This window comes from Lissotriton vulgaris, chromosome 1_1 (genome assembly GCF_964263255.1).
Source record: "Lissotriton vulgaris chromosome 1_1, aLisVul1.2, whole genome shotgun sequence".
NCBI lineage: Eukaryota > Metazoa > Chordata > Amphibia > Caudata > Salamandridae > Lissotriton > Lissotriton vulgaris.
Genome location: NC_141685.1, coordinates 1,064,055,579 through 1,064,080,696, shown reverse-complemented (window position 1 = coordinate 1,064,080,696; position 25,118 = coordinate 1,064,055,579).

Genomic DNA, 25,118 nt, shown 5'->3' with positions numbered 1-25,118 from the left:
ATCCCTGGCGGCTACAAGATCCAGAGAAAGGACTGCCCCACAGCCCAGGAGGAGGACTCGCCATCGCACACAAGACCCCCCTCCGACTCTCCACATCCAACACGAGTGACCCCCCACTCCAACACAGAGCACCTCCACTTCCAGACCAGGCCTCGGACCACGCTACGCAGCGCCCTCATCTACAGACCACCAGGACCTCGCACCCAGCCTGCTACTACCATCGCCGAGCTTGTCGCACCCCATGCCATCACCTCCATGGACTACATTCTGCTTGGGGACCTGAACTTCCACCTCGACAACTGCAACAACCCGACACCACCACTGTCCTCGACAACCTCGCCAACCTCGGACTGAAGCAGCTGGTCAACACGCCCACCCATAGAGCTGGACACACCCTCAACCCCATCTTCGCGAGAGGGACAAACATCCGCTTCAGCCACACCACTTAGTCCCTCTGGATGGATCACCACTGTGTCCACTTCAACTTCAACACCACTACCGCACCCAAGCCCGCCCCACGCCCGCCTTGATGGAACTGGAGCATGGTCACAGAGGAACACCTCATCCCTGCCTTCCTCCAAAAAAAAACCAGCGCCACGACCGACACCAACTCCACAACCATAGAATTTCACCACTTTATCTCCTGCTGCACCGACAAGCTCTCACCCCTCCGCCACCCTGCCAAACAACGCTCTCTGAAGGCCGTCTGGTTCACCACAGAACTACAAGAAGCCAGACGCGCCTGCAGATGCCTTGAGAAAACCTGACGAAACCAGAAAACCACGGAAGCACGGAACAACCAAAGGAGCGCCCTGAAGGAATACCACCAGCGCATAAGAGACACCAAACAGACCTTCATAAGGGACAAAGTCCAGACCAATGTGGCCTACACCAAGGAACGTCATACAGCAGATCGCAAAACCCACCAGCGAAGCCACGGACGTTACACCTTCCCAGGAACTCTGCGACAAGCTGAGCTCCTACTTCCATCTGAAGATCAAGGTCCTCTTCGACAACTTCAGCGAACTGATGCCGGACACCGCCGCTGATAAGCAGGCCATCATGACCTGGCACCCCGCCACCTTCGAACTCATCACCTCGACCATGAAGAAAACCCACTCAGGAGCCCCAACGGACCCCTGCCCACCGCACATATTCCACAGGGCCGCTGCCGCCATCACACCCGAACTAGGAGGGACCATCAACGCCTCCTTCAGATCCGGTATCTGCCCAGACAACTGGAAGCGGGTCGAAGTCAAAGCACTCCTCAAGAAACCAACGGCCGACCCAACGGACCAGAAAAACTACCGTCCCATCTCTCTCCTCCTATTCGCGGCCAAAGTCATCGAGAGACTCGTAAACGCCCAGCTGACCACTTTCATCAAAGAGCACTCCATCTTAGACACCTCCCGGTCTGGATTCCACAGCACCGAGATCAGCCTGCTCGCCACAACTGACGACATCCGCATGCTACTCGACCAGGGACACACTGCGGCCCTCATCCTCCTAGACCTCTCCTCAGCCTTCAACATTCTCTCACATCGCACACTCGCAGCCAGACTCCACGACGCAGAGATGCAAGGAGCCGCCCTCAAATGGATCCAATCCTTTCTTGCCGGCAGAACCTAGAGGATCAGACTCCCTCGCTTCCTCTCCGAACCCACCGACATCAACTGCGGAGTACCGCCCTTCAACAGCTACATGGCTTCCCTCACCACCATCGTCAGACAGCATGGGCTCAGCATTGTATACTACGTCGACAACACCCAGCTCATTCTCTCACTCACGAAGAACTCCGAAGCCAAAAGACTCTGTTTCCAGGAAGGACTGAAAAACGTGGCAGCCTGGATGAAAGACAGCTGCTTGAAGCTCAATTCAGAAAAGACTGAGGTCCTCATTCTCGGACCCTGCATATCTGCCTGGGAGAACACCTGGTGGCCCTTCGCCCTCGGGAATCCACCCACCCCTACAGACCACGCGTTAAATCTCGGCATGATCCTTGACTCCTCCCTTTCCGTGATCCGCCAGATCAACGCTGTCACCTCCACCAGCTTCAACTGCCTGCACATCCTCCGCAAGACCTTCAAATGGATCCCCCCGATTGCAGAAGGACCGTCACCCACACACTCATAACCAGCAGACTGGACTACAGAAACGCCCTACACACCGGAATCAACAGAAATCTTCTGCACAGACTCCAGACCATCCAGAACACTCAACTGAACTCTTCTGCACAGACTTCCAGGCCATTCAGAAGACTCGTCCTCGGGGCACCGCGTCACGAACACTTGACCCAACACCTACAAGATCTCCACTGGCTCCCTGTCGAGAAGAGGGTCACCTTCAAACTCCTCACCCACACCTACAAATCTCTCAACAACATCGGACCCAAATACCTCAACGAGAGAGTATCTTTCCATGCAGCCAAGAGGAACCTCCGCTCCGCCGACCTCACCCTGGCAGAGGCCCCCCGCATCCACAGAAGCAGAACAGGCAGGATATCTTTCTCCTACATCGCAGCCAAGACCTGGAACGAGCTCCCTGTTAACATCAGACGCTCCCCGACCCTTCACACATTCAGGAAGGACCTCAAGACCTGGCTCTTCGACTGATCCGCAACTTGGACCCCACCTTCACAGTGCCTTGAGACCCTCACGGGTAAGTAGCGCACTTTATAAACCACTGATTGATTGATTGATTCTGTCGGCTGTAGTTAAGATGAGGGTGTGTCCTGCAATGTGTGTTGGTTCTGTAAAGAGCTGGGTGAGTCTGATGTTGCTCAAGCTTTTGATGACTGCTGTGGGGCAGGGGTTGTTTTGGTCTTCCAGGTGAAAGTTGAGCTCACAGAGGAGAATGTAGGGTCTGGACTCAATGGAAAGCGGAGTGACAAAGTCGGTGATGAGGTCAGTAAAGATGGCTTGGGTCTGGGTGGTTGGTAGAAGAGGGTTCCATTTAGGGTGAATATTTCAGAGATTTGCAGCTTGAAATACCGGTGTTCCATGAAGGAGGTGGCATTCTCTGTGGATATTGTGTGCTTGATGAATTCCTTGTAGATGATAGCAAGTCCTCCTCCTGGCTTGTGAAGGCGGTCCTGTCAAGTGATCTTGCGGCCCGCTGAAATTGCTGTAGCGATGTCGGGAGCCGATGAAGGGATGAAACAGGTTTCTGTGACAGTGGCGGTTGGCAACATTAATTAATGAAGGCACTCACCATAAATGCTGTCGGCTGCCGGGCACTCCGCACAGAGGCTCCTCTCCCTACTCCGATTCTGGGGGCAATGAGGAACAGGAAGGAAGGGGAAGGACTTCCCACCTTGTGCAATTCAAATCCAACCAACTCTGAGCTGCAGTGCAGCACAGCAGCAGTTGGAGGAATGGATTCTAGTGACCTAAGGAGTGCTGCAGAGCGGGGGGGGCGTGGCCAAGCAGCATGGCTGACAGGACGTGAGCTTCACCAGCTCCGTCCGAGGACCCTTTATATCCTGCCAAATAGATCCTTGCTGGACCCCCCGTAGGGGTGCTGACGGTCCGGATCCTTTCTCGTCCCGTCTGGGACCACCACGTCGCCAGGAGAGCCTCTGATGCCCCGTTGAAGCCGCCGGAGAACACCGCGGCGCTCGGTGAGCTCCGCCTGTCTGCACGCGAGACCGCGGACTGGGCCTGTGCGAGGGAGTAGCGGTGCGTGCGGCCCGCTTGCTGAGGAAGTCTCCCGGCTGGGGAAGCGCTCGAGTGCACGGCGGACCTCCTGATGGTCGGTGACCTGTGGTGGACGTCCTGAGAGGCCAGTGGAGGGCTGAGCTGGGGTCCGGTGACTCCCGCTGACCTGTACAGGGGGTTGAGGTGCTGGCCCCTCCCCCCACCAACCCGATCCTACACCGGAGCTCCCGGCTGCGGAGTGCGGCTCGAGGTGGGTGTTTCCGCTGGTGCCTGGGGCTCTGCGCGACCTCTTGGGGACTGAGGCGGTGTAATCGCCGGACCTGCTTACACCACGGCCCGCCTCTGCACTGGGAGCCGGGCGGCCTGTCCCCTGTGGTTTCCCTGTAGCTGTGGGGATTGCGTCCTCTGTCCCTGCTGCGGGGTGCTGCGGAGACCATCCCACGTGGAACTTGCACTGGCGCTGTAACTAGTGGCGTCCTGGGGGACGCGGGCGATTTGGGGCCCCCCCATAAAAACTACGTGCTATTTTCCCCGACTGCCGGAGCGCCCCCCCCCCCCCTGTGTGGCAGCGGAACTCGGACTGTGCTGCCCCGAGGGGCTTGAAAATCGCAGTGTTACCCCTGGAACTGGAGGGGGCTCGCCCGAGGTGCGCTGGCTGGCGGTAAGCTGCTTTTCCCCTGACTATTGGAGGTCCTCCCGCCCAGCTCGGTGAGTGCATCTTGCCTACTGGTTGCTGCGCTCTCCCTTGGCTAGTGGTGGGGGTCGTCGCTTGGGCCGGATTTGCCTGGTACGCCCTGCTGAATTGTCCTCTCCACCGGTCCTCCAGCCCTAGCTCTGCTGCTGGGATCTGTGCCTACCCGGTGGGACCGGGCGAGTCCTAGCTGAGGCGCCTCGAGGGGGCTCCCGGTCTGCCCGCCAGGATGACAAACCGCAAGGATAAGACTGCGAAATCCTCCCAACCCAACACCATCGTGCAGTATACCACCCCAAGACTGCCATCGCAGAGGATCACGCGGCAGACGGGACCGGACGATGGGGGCGATGGACCGCATGAACCCTCCCGGGCAGAGATCCTGAAGGCAATCCAGGGCTCCCATTCTGCCTTGGAGAGGCAGATCGAGACTGTGTCGATCGATGTAAATCTCCTCCGGACGGACCTCCGTAAGGTGGCGGACAAGGTCTCAGATGCGGAAGGCAACATCACACAATTGCAAACTGAAGTGGCCTCCCTGCAGAAATCGGTCGCGCACCTGACGTCCACTACCCGTGCTCTGGAGCGGAGAGCGGAAGATGCGGAAGGCAGGTCCCGCCGGAGCAACATCAGGGTCCTAGGCGTGCCGGAGCGCCTTGAGGCGGGAAACGCTGAACGCTTCTTGGAGACGTGGATCCGTACCCAGCTATGCCCGACCGGACTGTCCAGTGTCTTTGTTATTGAGAGGGCACACAGGGCCCTGGTTCCCCCTCCACGCCCAGGCGAATCACCTAGAGCCATCATTGCAAAGATTCTAAATTATAAGGATCGGGATTGTATTCTACGGGCCGCGAGAGAAATGGAGTCCACCACCATTGAAAATAGTCGTGTTTCCATCTACCCCGACTATACTCCGCAGGTGCAGGAGCAACGGAAGTCCTACCTGGGAGTCAAGCAGAAACTTCGGGACATGAAGCTGCAATACATGCTCCTTTACCCGGCCAAACTCAAGGTGCTCTCCCAAGGGCGCGCTCACTTCTTTGAGTCCCCGGCGGAAGTGTGGGAGTGGCTTGAGATACGGGGAGACGACCTACCTCCTGGTGAGCGGGGTGGCCCCCGCGAGACCTGGGGGACCCGGCCCCCGAGGCGCCGGCGAGGCAGAGGGAGACGCAGGTCTGGATCCCGGGGTTCACCCGAGTCCCGGATTACCGTGGGCGAGGATGGGGCGCTCCACGTGAGACCATCGACGGCGGGGGCCGCTTCGGAGTCACCTGAGGCCACTGCACCTGGTGAGATCCTGGTCCCGGATACCTTGCAGGAAACCTTGCTGGAGGTACACTCTGCTCCCCCAGTGATACCGGAAAACATCCCTCTCCGAACCACGGCCCGAGTGAACTCTGATATGAGGTACTGTCTTGTTAAAATGTTGTTGCCCTGGGAGGTTGGGTGGGTCGCCCCTCCTGGTTTTTGCCTGCCCAGTGCTGTCCCTGCCTGGCACTGGGAACCCTGGTTGGTGGGCTGAACAGTGGATGGACATCATGTTGGCCGAGGCGATGTGGTGAGAGGTCCAAGAGTTTATGGCGTACCGTCGCCCAGCATTGGTATTGACTTTCATGAACAATCCCAGAGACTGTCCTGGAACATTGGGTCCTCGGGGAGTTGGGGGAAAGGGTGGGTGGGTTTTGGTTGGTTGTGTGTGAGTGTGGGGTGCGTGGGGTGTATGGGGTGGCTGTGCACGTCCTGGCACTGGCAGGGGAAGGGCAGGGTAGCGTTCTTGGTTGTTGCTGTCCTCTTGCTCGTGGGTGGGGGGGGGGATTGGTTTTGATGGGGTGTTGGGTCCTTTGGTTTTTGGAAGGCACTGGCGTGGGATGACCGGGTTGGTGTGTTTTCCTGTTGAGTCATTCCTCCTTATGGGTGGGGGAGGGGGGGGGGGACTGATTCTGGGGTTGGGTGGTTGCAGGTGTTGTGGGGATGGGGGGAGTTGTGGGGGGTATTTGTTTTTGGCATAGTGTGTACTACTGTTCGTGCCCCTAGGAGGCTGTTTGCAGAAGTGAGACCTGGGTGCCCGGATGGGCATGACCAACGCTTATGGGATTCAAATTTTTAACTTGGAACGTGCGTGGCCTGGGTACTTGCTCCAAGCGGCATAGGGTGCTATCCTTCCTTCGTCGGCATGGAGTATCAGTGGCGTGCCTGCAGGAAACGCATTTGAATGAGGAGGGTGCTCTTAAATTGGCAAGGAAATGGAGAGGTCAGGTGTTCCATTCCTCCTTCTCTACCTATGCTAGGGGGGTCCTGATCTGGGTGGCACCGGGGGTACCCCTAGCAGTCCAGTATGTAGAGGCTGATGTTGAGGGCAGATATGTTCTTATGCGTGTGAAACTGGATGGGAGGGACTTCCTGCTGGTGAACTCATATGCACCTAACATAGATGACCCGAGTTTCTTTACCGGCCTGAAGGAGCTTATAGCGACGGACCTGGATGCCCCCCTCCTCTGGCTTGGAGATTTTAATTGTGTACTGGATCCACTGCTGGACAGGCATCCCCCCCGGGCGGGTACGAAACCTCGGATGACGGCACGACTCCGGGAGGTAATGGAGAATCTGGGTGCTGTGGATGTCTGGCGACTCGGCAATCCGGGACTGAAGCTTTACACTTGCTATACCCCCACACATAACACACATAGCAGGCTCGACAGGGTCCTTGCGGCCAACATTGGCGCATCCCTTGTTTTATCGGTCACACATCAGGCCCGGTTCTTATCCGACCACTCGCCCGTGACGTGCACGGTACAGTGGGTAGACCGCTCCTCCCGCCCAAGGACCTGGCGGATGCCAGGGGATCTTCTGCAGGATCCGGTGGGACGGGAACATGTGGAGACGTCCCTGCGTAATTATCTGGACCTGAACTGGGAAGTGGGTGATATCCCTTTTGCGACCAAATGGGATGCCCTTAAGGCAGTCGTGCGGGGCGCTTGTATGGGTCTGACATATGGAGTTCGCAAACAGCTGCTCCGTGACCTCGCGAGTGCTGAGGAGCGCCTCAGCCTCTGCCAGTCCTTATCGGACCCGGATGGGTCGAACATGGACTCTGAGCGGACAGCCCGAGAAGGCGTCCATGATATCCTAAACCGGCTGGATAGATTCACTCTTGGTCGATATCGCCAACGCCTTCACCGTGAGGGGGACAAGTCGGGCCGATTGCTGGCCTGGATTCTCCGAAGAGAATCGGCCCCTGCGCGGATTGTTGCGTTGAGAAATCCCGCTGGGGTCCTAGTACACTCGGAACGGGACCTTCTTGCGGTGCTCCGCACACATCTGCAGAAGGTCTATACTGCTGACCCCCTGGTGACAGAGGCGTCCTATCAGCCATACCTCCGGGATTTGCCCCTCCAGACCCTCTCTAAAGAGGATGCTGAGGACATGGATACTCCAGTGACGCTTCATGAGGTCAAGGTGGCGGTGGCCGCCCTGCCGAAGGCTAAGTCGCCGGGTGGAGACGGTTTTCCACCAGAGTTTTACCAGGCGTTTGTTGATACTCTCGCGCCCCATCTCTTGCAGGTTTACCATGAAGCGATGGTGCGAGCTGCGCTCCCGCCCACCATGCAGCAGGGTGAGGTCTGCATGCTCCTGAAACCGGGTGGGGATGACTGTGATCCTACGGCCTACCGGCCGATCACTTTAATCAATACCGACGCCAAAATTCTTACTAAGATCTTGGCCACCCGGCTGGCTCCGCATATGACCCACTTGGTTCATTCTGATCAGTGCGGGTTCATTCCGGGCCGCAACACCGCCATGAATCTCCGGCGTCTGAACCACGTTCTACATGAGGTGCGCGATAGGGAGGATCCTCAGGTCCTGGTCTCGATAGACCTGGCTAAAGCTTTCGATACAGTTAGCTGGGGGTACCTATTGGAGGTGCTTCGGTTAGCGGGGATGGGGCCCCTTTTCTGCACTTGGATTCGGATCCTTTACAGTGCGCCTACGGCCAGGGTCAGGCTCGGAGCGGCCCGCTCGGAGGAGTGGAGGTTGGGCAGGGGCACCCGTCAAGGGTGCCCCCTGTCACCGCTCCTGTTCGCTCTGGCGATTGAGCCCCTCGCAGTGACACTACGCGCGGAGATGGCACCCTGGGGAATACGAGTGGGGGATGTGGTACACCTGGTTTCGCTTTATGCGCACGATGCGTTGTTCTACCTGACCTCCCCGCGGGAGTCGCTGCCGATCCTGTTACGCCACTTGGAACGCTTTGGTGCAGCTTCTGGGCTGCGTCTTAATCCTGAGAAATCCCTGATCTTTCCCCTTGCGGGATGCGGTGAAGACCCTCGTGTGGGTTTCCCGCCCCTGGGGCTGCGGTGGGAGATGGAAGCCTTCCGCTATTTGGGTATTCAGGTGGCTGTCTCTGATGAACAATTGCTGGCCCGCAACGCCGACCGTGTGCTCAGTTCCCTACAACAATCTGTGTCCTTTTGGAATACGCTTCCTCTCTCCCTCATGGGACGATTGGCCGTCTCAAAGATGGTGATGCTGCCTAGAATATTGTATATCCTACAGAATACCCTCTGTCCTCTTCCTCCTCGAATTTTCAACAAGCTTAACACGATGCTTACCTCCCTGCTTTGGGCAGGCAGACGCAGCAGAGTTGCGCTGCGCACGATGGTCAGGCGCTGGGAGGAGGGGGGCTTGGAGGCCCCACGCTTTGATCTCTACTATTACGCGGCCCAACTTATACCGGCTGCGCGCTGGTTCGCGGGCGCGGAAAATTGGGAATTGCAACTCCTGGCTGGTAGCGCAGATGAGAGGGCGTTGCAATTGGCTCTGATGCGTGGCAGAGGTACGGATGGCAACCTGCCGTATATTGTTCGGCATACTGCGGGGATCTGGCAGCGAGTGGTGGAAAGAGTGCTGAGACGGGCCCCTTTTCATAGGGAGCTGCCGATATGGATATTGGCACCGGTTGCTCTAATGGAAGAGCACATGTCGTTTCGGGAATGGCGTGAGGGCGGCTGCGACACATTGGCAGACTTATATCCGGACGAGTCCTTTGTGACCCTGGAGAGAGCTGTTGAGGCCTTCAGTCTTACGGGGGGCCAATACCTTCACTATGGAGGCCTGCGGGACATGGCGAGAGCGACGTGGCCACAGTTCCCTGAGGCGCCCCAGGTGTCCCATACTTTGAATATCTTGCTATCGTGCGGCGCGGGACGGCGATTGATAACGCTTTTCTATACAGCGATGAGAAGCGACTCGGCGCCTCCGGTGTCTCCGTCCTGGGCGGCGTGGGAGGCAGATTTAGGGGTTGCCTTGGACCCGGGACAGCGGAGGCGGATAGGGACGCTCACCAAGAAGGTATCGTGTAACGCACGTTTCAAATTAATCCATTTTAATTTCATGCACCGCACTTACGTAACCCCAGTTGCTCTGCGCCGTATTGCGGCGGATAAATCGGATGCCTGTCCTCGGTGTGGTTCAGCAGGAGCCGGATTTCTCCATCTAGCTTGGGAGTGCCCACTAGTCGGGGACTTCTGGAGGGTAGTGGTGGCCTACATCCGGAGGGTCACGGGACTGCGTCTTGACCTGTCCCCGATCCATTGCTTGTTAGCCCTGGTCCCCAAACCTAAGAAGAGGAATCTGTCATATAAAATGCTGCAGCTGCTCTTAGTGCTGGCTAGACGGCGGGTGGCTATAACCTGGATGGGACAAAGGGCGCCAGATATGACATTATGGCTTCGGGATGTGGGGGAATGGACATTGGCTGAAGAAACGCACATGCAGCATACGCGTAGGGATGAGCGGCTACAGGAGGACTTACTTGCATGGCGTATGATGTGTGCGGTGGGGTCGACTGACAGCGACTCCGATGCTACTAGTGCTGCATTGTTCTCGTCCGAGGAATCGGGACCTGAGGAAGGGGGGGCGGGGGAAGGGGAGGGAGAGTAGGGGCTGGGGTACTACCCTGATGACTACGCACATGTTCCTTATGTCAGTTTCTGTACTTGCACTGTATCCCGTGGATCTGATTCTTGCGTTTCCTGTTCTATCTGCAACTGTTGGAGCCGGGCTGGGGGGGTGAACTGCGTACACATGTATTTTCTGTACCTTGATGCCAATTTTGGGGAGGGAACGTATTGTTTATTCTGTCGAAACAATAAAGTTTTTTTTTTCTTCACCCTTAAAAAAAAAAAAGGAGTGCTGCAGAGCATCTCTGGGGGATGATCGGGCCAAGGTTCCTGGTGCTGGTTGTGGCCCCGGGGCAGATGGGTGCAGACAGGCTTATCTTTGGCATGCCAGGCATCACGTCCTCTGCACGTGTATGAGGCAGCTGTCATTAAGTAGGAAACGTCTGGTGTGCCATGATTTAATTTCTTGTGCTGATGGGTAATGGGTACAAAATCCTCTGGAGCGCCTTCAACTCCAGCAGGAGGGTCCCCTACTGGTCATCTACTGACAGGTCCACCTTTGTTACCAATCGGACCCCTTGTATCCAGTGCTGGATCCAGAGCGGCACCGTTCATGAGACAGTGACCTTCCTCAGCACCCACTCCAGTGCCTTTGCTCCTGGCACAACTGACACCCCACAGCAGTGCAGGCCCCATTGTTATACCCGACTCCAACATTGAGCTGAATGGGTGTCACCAGCTACTGACTCTGGCACCAGTGTCTTTTTCCTTTGCCAGTCTGGAGAGAGTGATGATTAGGAGAGTGTCTGAGGATCCCTATGGTTAGCATCATTGCCTTGATAACATAGAGGACAACTGGTACAAGGAACTGGCAGATGCCAGTAGTTTCGACACCTCATCAGACACTGGCCTGGTCTCTTCCCCTACATCGCTACGGAGGAGGGTGCCTCATTCGCAATGGTGGTGTAGAGGGCAGGTGAGGTCTTGAACCTTCAGTTGCCCACTGTGGCAGTCAAGACAAACATCTTAACAGAGGTGCTTCAGCGGGGAGTCGCCCCCTCTGAATTCCTACTCCCCTTCAATGAAGCTATTACAGTGTCCTCCTTCAGGCCTGGTCCAAGACTTACACAAGGGCTCTTGTGCACAGGAAAATTGCCCGCCGCCATCACACCCTCATGTAGAACCCAGTTTCATCACCCAGCACCCCATCCCAGAGAGCCTAATGGCCCAAGCCTCCACTTACAGGATCAATCCTGGTGCCTTCCCTACACTACACCGAACAGGGAATACAAAATCTGGATACCTTTGGTAAAAGGATTTTTTCTTCTGCCATCCTAGCACTGCAGTCGGTGAACACTGCGTGCCTTCTGGGCTGATACAAACACAGTGTGTGGGATTCAGTTGCACAAGTGCTGCCTATGATCTCGGAGGAGGCTCAAGCCGTACTCTCTCAAGCTGTTGCTGATGGGCGAGATGCAGCAAAGCTCACCATCTGATATGGGTTTGACACGACTGACTCGCTGGGCAGAGCAATTTCCTCATCAGTGGCCCTGAGACGCCACACCTGGTTGAGAACCACCAGCTTCCCGGGGGCTGTCCAAGCTTTGCTTATTGACATGCCCTTTGATGGCTCTTGCCTATTTGGGGAGAAGGTGGACTCAGCGCTGGAGCGCATAAAGGATAACAGGGCTACGGCCAGGTCCTTGGGTCTATCCATGATCCCACATCAACCCCAGTCTGCCTATTGCCCCTTCTGTGGTTATGGTAGGGGCTATCAACCATGTCCTTTCCCACCCAGCCACCAAAGGCCAACACGCATCCCAGCATTTTCGTGGCCTTGGATGCAATTTCGTGGCTAGTGGTCCCACAGATAATGTGGGACCACTAGCCAGAGGTTGAGTCAGTCCAACACACCTCCAGCATCCGCAGCCTCCAAACCCCTTTAGTTTGCCATTATACCGACATGGACACCCAGTGGAGGGCAGAATTTTCCATCAGCTGCCTCACTGGAAGCCTGTAACATCAGACAACTGGGTTTTGCAAATCGGCCAGAGGGGCTACTCTATCCCCTTTCTGGAAACCCCTCCACCGGTGTCACCCACTTACGACTGGCTGACAGAGGACCATGACTCCTTGCTCTGTCATGAAGTGTTGGCGCTTTTGGCCAAGATAGCCACTGAGAGGGTGCTGGAATTCCATTGATAGGATGCCTAAAACACACAAAAGGTGATGGGAGGCTGCTTGCAATAAGTCTAGCCAGTGGCAATCGCTCTGGGTAGCATTCTAGCACATTGTTCTTTTGCTCACCATGCCACCTCAATTTAGACCCAGCCATATGCAAATCGTTTTTGGCTCTATTCCTCATGTGAACAGTCCAGCCTGAACTTCCAAGCTAGGTCTGCCCTGAATCGGTACACAAGCAACCCAGGGCTGGTTTCGCCCTAGTTATGGGCACATTAACTGGGTATAGTTTAGTTCCAGTGACACAGTGAGCATGGGACCCACATCTGGGCATACTCATGCCACCTAGGGAGGTACATGAAGCACACAAAAGGTGATGGAAGGCTGGTTGAAAAATGTCCAACCACTGGCAACTTCTCGGTGTAGCACTCCAACCCATCATTCTTTTGCTTACCATGCCACCTCAGATTTGACCCAGTCATATGAAGTTGGACTGGACTGCTCCTATTGAAGCAGGGTCGAGACAGATTTACATATAGCTGGGTACAAACTGAAGTGGCATGGTAGGCAAAATAAAAGTGGAATGGGATGCGGCCCAGGTGATTACCAGTGGCTGAGATTAATTCATGCATTCCATCCATCACTGTTTTGTATACATACTGGGTTGTTACCCTAAGTGGGACGGGTATGCCCAGATGTGGGTCCCATGGACATTGTGTCACTGGAATTCCGCTATCCCCAGCAGATGAGCCCATAACTAAGGAGAAACCGGTCCTGGGTTGCTTGTGTTCCGGTTCAGGGAAGACCTGGCTTGGCAGTTAGGGCTGGACTGTTTCTATTGTAGCAGGGCCAAGACTGATTTCCTTATAGTTGGGTCCAAACTTAGGTGGAATGATGTGCAAAATAACGATGGATTGGGATGCAGCCTGAATGATTACCAGTGGCAGAGATGAATTCAAGTATTCCAGCCATCACTGTTTTGTATACTTATTTAGAGGGTGCCAGCATCAAAAGTAGGTCATAGTTGCAATTCCTGCTACTTTCTGGTGCCTAAAAATGACGGAGGCCTTCTTCCTTTTGTAGATTTGTGCCACCTATGTTCTTACAGATAATCGAGTAGTTCAAAATGCTCACCTTAGCTCAGGTCCTGTCTGCCCTGGAGACTGGATGGTGGCATTGGACTTGATTTCCATATCCCTATACTGCCTGCTTACAGGCCCTACCTGCAGTTCACAGTGGGCCAAGAGCATTTTCAGTTTATCTTGCTCCCCTTTGGATTCATCAGCTCCCTCCAGGTGTTCATGAAAGTGATGGTGGTGGTTGCAGCACATCTTCAGAGGTAAGGGATTCCAGTCTTTTCTTACATCCATAACTTTGCTCTTAAAAACGGGCTCACCCCAGTCGCTTTCTCCCACCTCCAGACTGCTGTGAACCATCTGATATCACTTCCTCCCATATGCTCCCTTTTATTGGGGCCATTCTTAACAGTGTAGTTTCTGGCCTATCCTCATAGACAGCAAATCCAGGATATTCAGGCTATGATACTGATGTTTCAGCCTCAATCCTGGATTTCGATGAGACTGACTTTGACACTGTTGGGCCACATGGCCTCCTGCATCCTTCTTATGACTCATGCCCGTTGGCATATAAGGACTCTTCAGTGGATACTGAGGTTTCAGTGGGCACAGCATCGGGAATCCCTCTGACCCGGTCCAGATCTCCGAAGGCACTGCAAAAGATCTTCAGAGGTGGCTGATAACCTGCGATTGGGTTATTGGCAGATCCCTCTCTCTTCCCTAACCAGAGCTGATTGTAGTGTAGGTTGCATCCCTCCTGGACTGGGCCAGCCATCTGGGAAAGGTGGAGATCAAAGTACTCTGGTTTCTGGCAGAGTCTGGGCTTCCCATAACCCTGCTGGAGCATCTGGCTATTCGGTTGCCATTGAGAGCATTTTGTATTTTGATCAAGGGAAGGCTAGTACAGGTGTTCACGAACACCACCAATGCCATGTGGTACTGCAACAAACAAGGCGGGTGGGGTGGTGACCCTTTGTCAAGAGGCTCTGCACCTCTGAACATGAATGGAATCTCAGAGCATTTCCCTGGTGGTTCAACACCTTGCAGACTCTGTGAACACCAGGGAAAACAAACTCAGCCGTCAATTCCTAGCGGATCCTGAATAGTGTCTCCATCCGGAGGTGGTACATGGTTTCTTTCTAGAGTGGGGACAGCATTGGTTAAATCTGTTCTCCACCGCCAATCTCATGTAATGTCAGGTTTGTGTGCTGGAGTTTCCAAGGCAGGTTTTGTTCTGAGACACTTTTTGTCTCGAGTGGAACTCTCTCAAGAAGATCGGGAATGGCTATGCCCAAGTCATTCTTTTGGCAAAAGTTTGGGCATGGAGAGACTGGTATACTGAACTTCTGGGCATGGCCATCATCCATTCAGGCTGCTCCTTCGGGAGGGTCTTCTGTCACAGCAGCAAGGCAGGGTTCTGCACCCAAACCTGCACATGCTCTGTCTTCATGCTTGGAGAATGACTAGCAACAGTTGACAGCTATCGACCTCCCTCTTGAAGTCTGTGATGTTATCTTGGCAGCATCTGTCCCTTCACCAAGACTGTATATGCTTGCCATTGGGATAAGTTTTTGATAAGGTGTGCCGCTAAGGATATCGATCCTCTTAAGGCGCCCTTATCCCAAGTTCTTTTGTTTTAATTTTCTCTGGTCCAACAGGGCTCTGCTCTGGGCATTGTTAAAGATTACTTATCTGCCATTGTGGCATTCCTGCAGTTGCTGTACCAACCTTCCTTGCTCAAGGCACCTTTGTGACTAGATTCCACAAGGCCTTTGAAACGCTTCCTCCTAGGCCCTTCATCATGTCCCAATGGGATCTTAATTTGGTCTTCACCTTTCCTAGGTGCCTGCCTTTGGAGCCGCTGCACAACTGTCCATATCGACTGCTTACCATCAAGATGGCTTTTTTAGTAGCCACGAGAGTCACTTTCTGTGCACCCTCATTGTACCACCTTTTACCCAGACACCTGGTTCTTCGGACCTGTGCTTAATTTCTCCAATAGGTTTTGACACTTTTTTCACTAGGTCAGAAGATCATCTTGCTTACCTTCTTTCAGGGCCGAACTGGGAGCTCAAAATTTGCTGGTCAATTTTATTAGACCAGGCTCCATATAGTGCATAGCGAGCAAGCCTTACACTTTCAAGGGGAGATTGTTGGAGGGTGGAAAAAATGCAGCATTTTATGACACTTTTTTTTATTACACATTCAAATGTATTAAATATTAATGCATAGTAAATGATAACCTTACAGTGCACCAGGATACCCAGTAATACGCACAAGCATTCTTACAGACAACACCAAAATAAGACAGAACAGAGAGTAGAGAATCAGAGAAAAACAAAACTATTAATGGCCGGTCCCCATATAGTGCATAGCAAGCAAGCTTGGTGATTGCATGGGTGGTTTTCTCCTCCAAGATAATTTGGAAAAAATTACAATCGAACATGAGGGTCCAGGAACAGCCCAGTCAGCAAAGACACTGCCACTATAATGAGATGCCATCACACCACTGTTCAGACACTGCCACCAATATGAGAAAAGACCCCAACCAGCATGAGAAAAGATGCACCACTAGTGTGTGAAAGACACGACCACCACTGTGAAAGAGGACACTACTACTAGCATACATGCACCACCACCAATGTCATAAAAAGACTCACCACTAGTGTACAGACGCTAGACCAATGTGAGAAAAGATACCATCAGTGTGTGTATAATGTTAGATACACCACCACCAGTGGGAGGAAAGACAACACTACTGTGCACAAGAAACCAACATCAGTGTGAGAAAAACCATAAAACTAGTGTGAGAAAAGACAGTGCAACCAGCATGAAGGAAAACCCACCGCTAGTGTAGAGAGACACTACCACCAGTGTGAGAAAAGATGGTACGACAAGTATACAAAGGCACTACAAGTGTGAGAAAAGACACATCACTACTGTGGGAAATACGTACCTCTACTGTGAGAAAAGACACCACCACCAGTGTGAGAGTAGACACCTCAAACAGTGAAAGAAACAGGCCCATAATGATGGCAGGTGTCACACGCACTCGGGCAGGCACAGGCCACACTGCATTGGCAATAGGTAGCTGCATCCTGCTCGGCTTGGGTCCTGCAATTCCTGCTGGTGGATAACTCTTGAGCTGGGCTGTGCTGGGCCTAGCTGTCTATACCTCACGTCAGTGACGTCACAATGAGGTTAGACTCCGAGGAGGACTAGAAGAGGCCGCATGATGCGATGACAAGCAAGGCACGCGGGAAGAGCTTAAGTTGAGAAGGCCGGAGCGCAGGGGGAGGCAGTCAATGTAGTTATGCCATGGCTGTCATTGTTAGCTCTTTCGTGCGCTACTATAGATTGATGACCCTGTGAGCCAAACACACCACTGATACTGTATTATCAAAAAAAGACTAGAGAGTAGTGTTACATTTTATAACGTTTTCGAAACAGCAGCAATAGTGTGCACGGGTAGAAGGCAGAGGAGTAATTAATGGACTTGCTGGTTTTCTCACTGTGGACTGATATCACAGTACTGCTGCAAAACCAGCCCTCAGCAACAAAATCGACCCCCAGCAATGAATCACCCAAGGGGATACGCCCGGTGTCCAGTATTGCCAGTCCGGCACTGCCTTCTTTGCTCCACCTCACCCTTATAAAGAAGAGGAGAGACTCCATTGTCTGGACCTAAAAAATAAGTTGCAGTTCTATCTAGTCTGCACAAAATTCTGGGTCTTTGTGGGGTAGGTTGATGCTAAGAAAGGGAAGACTGTGCAGAAGATGACCATCTCATGATGGATAGTACTCTGCATAATGATCTGCTTAGCATTGACCAAAAAACAAACCCCTGAGGGTTTGTATGCTCATTCTACCAGAGCCAAGGCTGTCATCACTGTTTTAGCTTGTGGAGTCCCCGTCATGGACATTTGTCATATTATTAAAGTAAAGGAGTTAGGTCCTTAGAGGCATGGAAATGGCTGGACCTTACAATATACTTTCAAACAACAAAATTGCCAACACACTTTGTTTAATTTGCTCTCAATTACAAGCAACAGATCAATATTATTTTGATATGTTCGGTATATTTATTTTTACCTTTTCTTTAGATTATATTTTTTGAAAAATCATTGATTCATGTCAGAAAGACAACACTACACATATAACATATATGTACATTAACTTATACAAAACATTTACATTTACCAAAAAACATTATTACTCAAATATATACATTCACTGTATACAACATGGTTTATACATTTCATTTTTCTGTTCTGAAAGCAAATATTAACTCCTTGCCTTATTGACCATCAGTGATTATACTGAACAGAACAGTAGTGAACAAAGTCACAATCAACCAGAGATATTAGATAAAGATTCTGTAAGTAAAAAATCATGAATATTTCTAATTTTTGATATATCTCCGTTCTGCCGACGCGTTTCGAACACCATACAGAAATTATGTGTTCTCTTCAGGGCCTTGTCTGTGCCAAATCCATATTACCTTTAATGTAGTCGTTGTTCTCATGTGTCTGATTCTGGGTCTTTGAGCTGCAGTCTGCAGGAATTCAAAGAATCCTGTTAGAGCCACACTCAATTGTGCATGTACGGTCACTTAGCTAAAACACTGCATAACATACCTTTTTGTTTCTATATATTAGGGCGTCCCCCTATCGCTTGAAGTCACTTGTAACCTGTGGGCAATATAAGGCTGTTTTTAATATCTCTGGGCTTGTACAATCATTACGATGTATTAGTCAACTCTCAGGTCTCTTCCTACCTTTTTAAGTCCTATCAGCCGTTTCTAGGGGCATCTCACTCCGTATTCATATTGGTGCGTGCAATCTGTTAAAAAGCAACATCGTATGAACGCTATGTCGGGTTGCTCAAGACACAAGGACTGTATCAATGCACACCGCGTTTGCACTAACCTCCTTTAAAGCGGTCTGTCAGCCTCCCGCTATGTATGCCACGGTCTTCCCGTTAGGATCGTACTGATTACCGCGTTGTTCTCTTCCTGGTTACTCGCAACTGGGTACACGGTTGGTATTAAGTAAACGGTTAGCGGATTAAGTCCCCGTTTGCATCCAAGTGAAAACCTTATCCTATTCAGTTACTCCTTACCTCCTTACAACTCGCTTCCGTGTGTAACTCGCTGGACATTTGTCAGGCAGCGACGCGGGCATCTTTGCCCACAGTCACAAAACACTACTGTTTGGATAGTTAGGTCCGTCTTGAGGAACACTTTGCCCTTTCTGACCTGCAGGACTTTTTGATTTAATCTGTTGCAGAACTACATGCTGGAAGGTATTTCTTGGGTATCTATTCTAAGATAAGGAATCTGTGGATACAAGTCCCTATCAGATAAAGTAGTTAATTACCCTCAGTAATGCCATATCTGGAAGAGTCTCTAGCTGCAGATTCCTTACTGACCATCCCATCTTTCCTGCTCTGCAAACTGATTTAGTATGGCCCCTCTTCTGAGGGCCTTAGCAATACACACCAGTACGTCAGCATTCTTTGTGGATGTGTGCTTCAGGCATGGAAAATCGCAAAAAGAAACTGACATCACAGCTCACACCCCAGCTTCTCCTTAACTTTTTTTTGTAAACAACTTTTATTGCAGAACCAATCACAGAATATGTCAGTCACATAAGTATCATCAGTGTGAAATACCACCTCTCGTTTTTAAGTCCCCATCAGATATACACAGCCATTCAGCCCACACCCCGGAGGTCGGGCGGCAAAATCTCAAATCGGTGCAATCCTCACTATCGGAGGTCACTGTATGGCGCATGTGGGGGGTCCACTGTCTGCTTTTAAGTTTTTCCCTAATCCCCCCCTCCCTGTAGTGCCTATAACTAAAATCCCAACTACACTACCTGTAAGGGATTCCCCCCCCCCCCCCCCTCCCCTTAGGACTCACCCTTCCCCCCAAGTGTCACCAATCGTTCTCGGTCAGGAATTGAGTCTGTATAACCGCAATCAAAGGGCCTTAGTTATCTACCGTGTGTGTGTGACTGTTGTTGATGCTGACATCCCTTGGCCGTCAGTGGTATTAGTCATCTCTTCTCGTTCATCCTCCTCCTCATCTAGTGTGCTATCCCGCAGTGCCTACACCAAGAGTTCCCATTCCATAGCCGCCTCCAGGGCTCGCTCGTCTGCCCTTCTGCGCGCCAATTGATACCTAATCGTGCTCTCGCTCGTCGCCCATTTCAAAAATTCAGCGAGCCATCTCTGATGTGTCGGGCTCGTTTTCACCTTCCATCCCCTCATTAATTCCCGCTTGGCTAAAAGGAGGCCCATATCTATGAACCTGCTCGACATCTTATTTTTGGGTGTGTGTGGAAACCAGTGCAGAATGCTAACTGCCGTAGTGTATTGGAGGTCCCTGTCCGCGGTCTCGTTCAAGGTGTCGCCAACGTCTCTCCAGTAGTCTTGTAGGTGGGGGCACTCTCTGAGCATGTGAGTCAGACCCGCCCCTAGCGTATTGCAGCGCAGGCAAGTGACCTCCTCCGCCCCAAAATATTTCTGTATGTTGCCCGGGGTAAGGTAAGCTCTGTGGAGTATATAAAAATGGATAAGCTGGAATCGTGCATTCCTCGTGCTCTTCCTAGCCCGTCCCACCAGTTGCATCCATCCCAGCTTCTCCTTAACGTATAGAACACCAGCTGACAGCATGGCACCTTACTGATCGGAAGTCTGCAAACTCATCTGCAGAATTACAAAGTGTCATCACTCAGCCCCACCCTTTTTTCAATGCATACATGATCCCTCTTGCCAACGTCATCAGCCTCTACTACGCATATGACATACAATTTATACTCTCCCTCTCAGACAAGACCTCCAACACAAGAAATAAGGTAATTGCCTGCATGACTTAATTTACTAACTGGATGAAAGCCAACTGTCTCAAGCTCAACAGTGAAGACAGAAGTAGTGATCTTCAGCAAGAACACCTCACCATAGGAGTTAAACTGGTGGCCGGACGAAATCAGACCCTTACCCAGAACTCTTCCAGGAGCCTCTGAATAATCAACAGCAAACAGGACATGAGTGCACAAGTCAGTACCGGAACTGTATACTTCTTTCACACCCTGAAGAAGCTGCAGACAATAATCAAATAGCCCCCAAGCAACACTAGAAAAACGGCCACTCATGCCCTAGTGACCATCAAGTTAGACTACGGAAACACTCTACGCCAGGATCATTAAGCACCTCACTAGAAGACTACAAACCATCCAGAACTTGTCAGTCAGATGACTCATCCTCACCTTTGCACACAGAACTCATATCTCGCATAAAGCCACAAATCAGGCAGCTACACAGGCAACCAAAACACAAACAAGGTCAATTTAAACACCTCACATACACATGCGAGGCACTACACAACTCAGGCCCCATCTACCTGAACAGTCATATTTCCTTCCACCAAGCACCCAGACACCTCCACTCCTGATGACTCCTAATCACACACATCCCATCCTAGTGCAAAGATAGACCATACCATACAATGACAGGTCATACCAAACTATACAACGCCATGCCGTACTATACTTTACTATACTATACAATGACAGGCCAAACAATACCATAACATAGCATACTATTCAATGGAAATTCACAGCATACCATCCTGTATATTTACAGGCCATACCTTACCTTACAGTGACACAGCATACCATAATATACCATACTATACAATGACAGATCAAACCATATAATGACAGGCCATATTATACCATACCATACCAAACTATACACTGACAGGCCATACCATACTATGATAGGCCATACCACACCATACCAGATTATACTATGCTTGTACCGTACCATACCATACCATGCAATGCAATGACAGGCCATGCCAAACTATACGATAACATATCATACCATACTGTCCCATAGTTTACTATATTATACAATTAGAGGCCATACCATACAATAACAATCCAAACCATATCATAGCATATTATTCAATGAAAAGACATACCATCCTATACAATGACAGGCAATACTATACCATATCACAATATACCATACAATGACAAGCCATACCAATCTTTGCAATGACATTATTATTATTACTAGGATTTGTAGGGTGTAATCGAATCCTCCCCGAGGGGATCTCTCAGCGCCTTGGTAGCAGACAGAGCAGATCGAAGATTGCTGGTTAATGACAGGTTTCTTAAACTGCCTTAGATTGGAACAGGCACGTATGTTATCTGGCAGTCTGTTCCAGTGGAAAGGGGCCAGATATGAGAAGAAGCGGCCGCCCATTCTGACTCTCCTGATTCTCAGGGAGCAGAGCAGCTGTTGGTCGCTCGATCTCAGTTGGCGGGTGGGAGTAAATATTTTTAGCTTCATTAGATAAGCAGGACCATTCCCTTGGAGTGATTTAAACACCAGGCACAAAAGCTTGAATTCTGCTCTTTTCCTAACAGGCAGCCAGTGCAGCTGTCGAGGAAGGGGTGCAGACGGAGTTCGGACAGGCTGATTGAGGGCTAGACGTGCTGCTGTATTCTGAATAGCCTGCAGTCTGGAAAGTAAATCTTCCCTAATCCCTACCAGTCGACAATTTCTAAAATCTAGTCTACTAACTAGAAGTGCGTGTATAAGGGCTTTTCTGGCCGAAAGGGGGATCCAAGGAAAGATTTTTCTCAGCATTGGCATCAGGCCAAAGCAGGTGCCCAAGATGTTTTGCACATGCTCCTCCATGGAAAGTCTATCATCAATTATAACACCCAGATTCTTCGCCCACTTTTTAGGTGTAAGAGTTTAACCGAGCACCAAAGGCCACCAATCTGAGGCCCAGAGCTCTTCTGCTTTTCCGAACAGCAGGATCTTTGTTTTGTTGGAGTTAAGCTGTAGATAATTCACAGTCATCCATGTGTTGGTTTTTTTAGCATGCATTTTTTAAACTTTTCTCTGGTTGACGCTGGACCCGTCTCAATAGTAACTATCACTTGGGTGTCGTCCGGTTACAAGATGGTATCGACCCCACAGGATCTAATAATTGTGGCCAGAGAAGACACTTAGATGTTGAATAAGGTGGGGCTTAAAATGGAGCCCTGGGGGACTCTCTTGTCAGCAACCATGGTCTGTGATGTAAACGTGTCCAATTGGGCACGTTGTGTTCTATCTGCCAGGAAGTTTTCGAGCCATTCCACTGACACCAATCTCTCGTAGCTTATCCAAAAAGATTCTATGAGAGATGGAAGATGCTGACAAGTCAAGGAGAACTAGCATTGTAGGTGTCCCTTTGTCCAAAATCAGCCTGATCGTGTATGTTACTTCTGTCAGTGCTGATTTGGTGCTATAAAGCGCACGGAAGTCTGAATGCGAAGGATCAACTAGCTTGTTTTGTTCAAGGTAGCCCGTGAGTTGTTTATTAATCAAGGCCTTCATGACTTTAGAAAATAAAATGGGAGAAGAGAGATAGGTCTATAATTTTGAAGATCCGAAGGATCGGCTAGGGTTTTTTTTGGTGAAGGTTTTATTTGTGCCATTTTCCTTTTATGAGGGAAGGTGGCCTTGCCTAATGAAATGTTGCAGACTTCCGTAATCAGGTCTGTGAGGACCAGTGCGAAGGATGAGATGATGAAGGGAGCGGCCAGGTCTAAGGTGGAGCCCGATTAAGTGTGCGCTAGTAAGAGCAGTACTTGCTCAAAAGTAATTGCTGTGAAATACTCCAGGCAGGGAGAGGTGGGGCCTTCAATGATATGTGGTACCACCCTAAAGTCCTATTCCGTGCAAAAGGAGCTATAAATTTGATAGATCTTTTGCTTCAAATGATACTCTAGATCGTCGCATAGCTTTTGAGTTGACTCGAGGGAAAAATTATTTGCTCTTGGGTTAGTGAACTCCTTAAGGATCTTAAAAAGCTCTTTGGAAAAGCTCTTGGCTTCGAAGATTCAGGTGCCTAGATACGCTCTTCTGGCTGTATTGCAGTTGTTTAGATATGCTCTTTATGCTATTTTATATGCTAATTTGTCCCCCTCCTGTTTTGATTTTCTCAATTTTCTCTCCCGATTTCTACATGCAGCTTTTCCTTTCTTGAGGCTATTGGCTAGGCGTGGGCGGAAAATCCGTTCCGCTCGCGGATTTTGCGGATTTTCGGGAAATCCGCAATCCGCGAGATTTGCGAATTTCCCGCAAAATCCGCAAATCCGCGAGCAGCGGATTTTGCTCGCACTGCTCGCACTGTTCGCGTGAGTTCGCGCCCCGCGAATAAGTGCAAAATTGCAGAAATACGATCTTAGCAAAACTGAAAGTAACTACTTACCAGGTTCAAAAGTTCAGGCTCATCATTAGTAGCCATTTCCTGGAGTGCTTCCTGAGGGGCCCCTCCAGAGTTCAGTTGCCAGTTGAAACTAGTATGTGACCCTGCTCTGAACCTCAGAATAGTTACACATATGCCACAAAGGTCCTGAATTACAGCTAAGGGAGACAAGCAGGAGCCAGGCTGGAAGTTAAAATCCATTAATCAGCCCCTAATTCATTATTGTCAGTTGGGGCAGGGCAGGTGTTGTAACTAATTTTGCAACAATGAAAGCATAGCAAGTGCAAAAGATCACTAATCAGGGCGCACTAAGGAAGCAGGTGCCAGCTAAAAAAATATTCTGTGACACATGAATCAGCCCCAAATTAATTCAGGTCACTTGAGGCAGGGAAGGTGTGCTTTGCTTTGCCGAAAATAATGTACACTGGACAACCAGAGGGTGTGGTGATGAAACAGAGGGTGGCATGGGTGGGCCAGAGGGTGGCATGAGTAGTCAGAGAGTGGCAGTGGTGACAGAGAGTGGCAGTGATGAAGAAGAGTGTCCCAAACAGGCTGGACACGTAGAAACAACAAGTTCGCGAAACTTGCGACCCGACAGGTAAGTTCGCAATTTGCGAAAGTGTACAAAACCCTCGCGAACTGGCAGAAACACGGGCGAACACAAAAAAAAAAAATCCGCAAATTCGCGGGAATTCGCGGATTTTGCGGATTGCGAATCCGCAAATCCGCAAAATTCGCGAACGCGAGATCCGCAAAATTCGCTCATGCTTAATTGGCATACCATGGTCTTGTAGCCGCCTTTCCCAGGTCTTGCCTACCATAGACAGGGCAATGATATCAAGGGCCTGAGTTACCGAGACCTCCAGCGTTTCCAAAGCTGGATCACTGTTTATACAATTACTTAATGGTGGGGCAGTGAAAGCAGAGCTGAATGACGTTAGTGTCACCTTTCTCCAAGATCTCCGAGTACCCTGCGATATTATGGCTGGTTTGTTGGCTTAAGAATTTCCAATGAGAATCTTAAAGCTAGATGGTCTGTCCAGCTTAAAGCCAAAGGGGGTTGGACTACTAGATCTTGAATATTTGTAAAGATGGTGTCCAGCGTATGTCCCGCTATGTGTGTGGGGCTGAATTCTTTGGGAGAGAGGCCTAGAGATTCCATGGCTGCTATTAAGCATGCAGAGTCTGAATTGGAGATGGTGTCTAGATGATGGTTAAAATCTCCTACTAGTCGGAAATTATCTGATTGCATGGTATAGGGAGCAAGGGTATCCAATAGTGAAATACAGAAAGATTTCTTGTTTTCACCAGGAGGAAGGTAAACTACAGCTCCAA